The sequence below is a fragment of the Mastomys coucha genome, unplaced genomic scaffold (assembly GCF_008632895.1).
Source record: "Mastomys coucha isolate ucsf_1 unplaced genomic scaffold, UCSF_Mcou_1 pScaffold22, whole genome shotgun sequence".
Classification (NCBI taxonomy): domain Eukaryota; kingdom Metazoa; phylum Chordata; class Mammalia; order Rodentia; family Muridae; genus Mastomys; species Mastomys coucha.
The window spans coordinates 180203368-180208743 of NW_022196905.1; positions in this window are offsets into that span (position 1 = coordinate 180203368).

A 5376-nucleotide genomic window follows, 5' to 3' on the forward strand; every position below is an offset into this window, starting at 1 on the left:
AGAGAGAGAGAGAGAGAGAGAGAGAGAGAGAGAGAGATTACCATCACCAAAATCAAAATAACAGGAACAAGTGAACAAGTAATCATTGGTAATTAGGATCTCTGAACATCAGTGGTCTCAATTCCCTACTAACAAGACATGGGCTAACAGAGTGGATGGATAAACAGGATCCATTACTCTACTGTATACAAGAAACAAATCTCAGCAACAAAGATAGACTCTACCTCAGAGTAAAGGGCTTGAAAAGGTTATCCAAGCAAATGGATCCAAGAAACAAGCTTGAGTAGTCATTCTAATACTTAATGAAACAGACTCTCAACTAAAAGTTATCAAAAGAGATGCAGAAATACTTATCATACCTACTAAAGGAAAAATCCATCAATATGAAGTCTCAATTGTAAATGTCTATACTACAAATGCAATGGCACCCATATTTGTAAGAGAAACACTACTAAAGCATAAATTGCACATCAAACCCCACAACATATTAATAAATAGCAGTAGACTTCAATAATCAACCCTTATCAACTGACAGGCCATAAAGACATAATCTAAACAGAGAAATGATACAGTGAACAGAGGTTATGAATCAAATGAACCTAACAGTTATCTACAGAACATTTCACCCAAACACAAAAGGTTAGGCCTTTTTCTTTAACACTTCATGGAACCTTTCCAAAATTGACCTTATACTTGGTAATGAAGCAAGCCTCAAAAGATACAAGAAAACTGAAATGACTCCTTGTATCCTATCAGTCCACCATAGATTAAAGCTGAACTTGAACAATAAGATGCCATGAATCTGTTCATAGTATCCATCGTAGTGTCAGGTATACCCTGGATAGTTCCTTGCACACACCCCCTCTAGCACCCTTTACACAACCTTACGAAACCAGCATAACTCATAACTGCATTCTAAATACATTCTTTATTCAATGTAGTTTTCACCTCTCACCCAAGAAGTTTCTCTTTGCAACAGATAGGAAATACTGCAGAAAACTGTAACTGGTCAAAATTTAGGAAACTGATCTTGGGAACTGATCTAGTGCCAATTAAATGGTACATCTACAAGTCAACTGTCATACCGAAGACTCAAAGGAAATGATAGAAGGTCCAGAAAGATTTTAGTAGTCAGAGGACCAAGAAACATGCTGATCATGTTTTCTAAAAATGACAGGAAAACTTTAATCATGGCACATTACTAATATAGCCACCTAAAGACCTGAAAAAGAAAAATAGACATGGAATTATGGAAGGTGATAATCTAGCAGGTACCTATTTTAAACAAAAAAGCTACAAGCAATTAAAGAATTCTAAACACAAGAGAAATGGTCTTCCCCAGTGATGAAACTTTTAATTGGTTATCCAACACTATGTGGTTAGCCTTGAAATGATAACCATCCAGGCCACAGTGAATGGACTCAGCAGGTTGTTTGAATATTTTTATATTTATGAAAATATTAAAGTAAAAAGGCAGTGAATTTATGAGGGACTGGTTTTGAGAAAGGGGCTTGTTTAAGGGAGGAAAGGGAAAAGGGGAAAGCTATAGTAAGAATTTTATTTTATTTTATTTTATTTATCCACTTTGCATCTGATTGCTGCTCCAATTCCTGGTCACAAACTCTCATAATCCCTCCTCCTTCTCCTTGCTTTACTCCTCTGAGAGTATGGAGGCTCCCCTGGGCATCCCCTAACCCTGGCACATCAAATCTCTGTAGAGATAAGAGAATCCTCTCCCACTGAGGTCAAACAAGGCAGCCCAGGTAGAAGAACATACAGACAGGCAACAGCTTTAGGGATAGCCTGCATTCCAGTTGTTTGGGATCCACATGAAGACAAAGGCCTCGGCCCACCACATCCGCTAAATGTGTGTGGTGGGCCTAGGTCCACCCCATGTATCTCTTTGGTTGGTGGTCCAGTTTCTGAGAGTCCCAAGGATTCAGGTTAGTTGATTATTTTGGTCTTCCTGTGGAGTTTCTATATCCTTTAGGGCTCTCAATCCTTCTTGAAACTGTTCCATAAGAGTCCCCAAGACCCATTCACTGTTTGGCTGTAGGTCTCTGCATCTATCTGAATCAGCTGCTAATAGTGTCCAGTTATTGCTTACTCATTCGTGCAGTTTCTGGTCCATTCACTATCCTTGATTTTTTTTTTTATTTGAGTGAGTGACTTTATTCTCAGCCCATGGAGAACAGGTTACATTCATTTATGAAATGGTGTGTGTATTAAGATGGTCTATCCCATAAAATCATTCATCAACTGTTTCAATGAACAATGGTTCTACTTGAAGGGTGGCACAGACATTAGGTGAGGGTAAGAATCTGTTTCATTGGCTGTGATCATTTAGAAAAGCATTCATCTTAGAGAAAGAGTAACTTATAAAGTCCTCTTCTTCAAATGTGAAACAAGAGTTACAAACGTCAAGTAAAGCATTCAGTTCCATTCTTTGTTGTTCTCTTATATGCCACCTACCAAGTTAATTGTCTATGTTTCTTTTGGCTGTATAAACTTTGGAAATATGTAAGCTGTTCTGAAAAACACAGTATAGGGTAAAACATCAAATAAACAATCCTACTAATAGAGAGGCTGAGATTGGAGAAGCCTGATTTCAAGACCATTATGTGGTACAAGCAAGACACTGTCACGTACAAACAAGCAGAAAGTGTATATTGATTGTACAATATTGGACCTCTTTCTCCAATTACCAAATTAGAGAGACCATCAACAAATTTCTAATTCCTCATATTTTTGGATTTCAACCAATTAGAATATGTTGGTAATATTAATTTTCATATTAAGATATTAAGAAAAAGTAATTGTTACTTCCTGTTGTTTTTATTGTAAGAGGTGGAATTAGGTTCATGTAGATTTGTTGAAAGATTACTTTCTTGCTTCTTCTAGGGTGTAGTTTTGCTCCTTATGTTGTTGATGTTTTCCATCTATTATCCTTTGTAGGGCTGGATTTGTGGACAGATATTGTGTAAATTTCACTTTGTCATGGAGTATCTTGGTTTCTCCATCTACAGTAATTGAGAGTTTTGCTGGGTATAGTACTCTGGGCTGGCATTTGTGTTCTCGTAGGATCTGTATGACATCTGCCCAGGATCTTCTAGTTTTCATAGTCTCTGGTGAGAATTCTAGTGTAATTCTGATAAGCCTGCCTTTATATGTTACTTTACCTTTTTCCCTTACTGCTTTTAAAATTCTTTCTTTGTTTAGTGGATTTGGTGTTTTGATTATTATGTGATGGGAGGAATTCCTTTTCTGGTCCAGTCTATTTGGAGTTCTGTAGGCTTCTTCTATGTTCATGGGCATCTCTTTCTTTAGGTTAAGGAAGTTTTCTTCTATAATTTTGTTGCAGATATTTACTGGCCCATTACATTGGGAGTCTTCACTCTCTTCTATACCTATTATCCTTAGGTTTGGTCTTCTCATTTCATCCTAGATTTCCTGGATGTTTTGGGTTAGGAGTTTTTTGCTTTTTGCATTTCCTTTGACTGTTGTGTCAATGTTTTCTATGGTATCTTCTGCCCCTGAGATTCTCTCTTCTTTCTTGTATTCTTTGGAGATGCTTGCATCTATGATTCCTGATTTCTTTCCTAGGTTTTCTATCTCCAGGCTTGTATCTCTTTCTGATTTCTTTATTGTTTCTATTTCTATTTTTAGATTCTGGATGGTTTTGTTCATTTCCTTCACCTGTTTTATTGTGTTTTCCTGTAGTTCTTTAAGGGATTTTTGTGTTTCCTCTTTAAGGGCTTCTAGCCGTTTACCTGTGTTATCCTGGATTTCTTTTAGGGAGTTATTTATGTCTTTCTTAAGTCCTATATCATCATCATGAGAAGTGATTTTAGATGTGAATCTTGCTTTTCTGATGTGATGGTGTGTCCAGGACTTGCTATGGTGGGAGTATTGGGTTCTAATGATGCCAAGTAACCTTGGTTTGTGTAGTTTATTTTCTTATGCTTGCCTCCTGCCTCTGTATCTCTAGAGGTACCTCCCCTTGCTAAATCTGAGTGGAGCCTGATCCTGGTTGTGTCAGAACTCCTCAGAGTCAAGCTGTCTCTGTGATCCTGTGATTCTGTGATCCTGTGATCCTGGGCTTATTAGAGCACCTGGGAGTGGAGCTTCCTCTGGGTGTTGTGGGACTGGATGTAGAGTTTGCTCCCAAGGTCTGCTCAGGGCACCAGCCTGCCAAGACAGACCAGAAGCAACCTGAGCCACTGGACTGTCAGAGTTCCTGTATGTCTGGGTCCTGCTGGTCCCAGTTATTCCTGGTGTTGGGACAGATGTTGTGTCCTCCTCACCTCTGATCCTGGGCTTGTTAGAGTGCCTGGGAGTGGAGCTTCCTCTGGGTGTTGTGGGATTGGCTGCAGAATTGTCTCTGATTTCTTGTAGACAGGATAGATTTGGGTTGAAAGTTTTGTGGATGAGTTGGTCCACTATGGTCCCTGCCTGGATAAAGGGTGTGGTTTCCTCAGGTTCCATATATCCAATGCTGTGATTCACAGTTAAGGTCACTCTTATTTATTTGTTTGTTTGGTTTTTTGTTGTTTTGTTTTGTTTTGTTTGTTTGTTTGTTTTGGAGACAGGGTTTCTCTGTATAGCCCCGCCCGCTGTCCTAGAACTCACTCTGTAGACCAGGCTGGCCTAGAACTCAGAAGTCTGCCTGCCTCTGCCTCCCAAAAGCTGGGATTAAAGGCGTGTGCCACACCTGCCTGGCAGTCATTCTTAATGATTCTTTGGCACCTCCCTTATTCCAGGTCTCTGGCACATCCTCCAGATGCCTCCCTCCTCTACACCCCTCTAGTTGCAGATTCACATTCATTCTTATGGCCATCTGGACATCTCTCCTGTCCTTCCCCACAGTTGATCCTGACCTCTCCCCATTTCCCTCTCAATCCCATCTTCCACCCAGTTCCCTCCCTCTACCTGCCTGGTACAACCATTTAATTCCTCCTTCTAAGTGAGATTCAAGCATCCTCTCTTGGGCTTTCCTTCTCATTTAGCTTCTTTGGGTCCATGGAGTGAAGCATGTGTATCCTGCCTTTGTGGCTAATATATACTTATAATCGAAATGTACCATGCATGTCCTTTTGGGTCTGGGTTACCTCACTCAAGATGATATTCTCAAATTTCATCCATTTGACTGCAAAATTCATAATGTCTTTGTTTTTAATAGCTTAATAGTATTCCAGTGTGTAGATGTACCAAATTTTCTATATCTATTTTTCAGTTGAGGCACATCTAGGTTGTTTCCAGTTTCTGGTTATTATGAATAAAGTTGCTATGAACATAGATGAACAAGTGTCCCTGTGGTATAGTGGGGCATCTTTTGGGTATATGTCTAGGAGTGGTATAGCAGGGTCTTCATTTAGA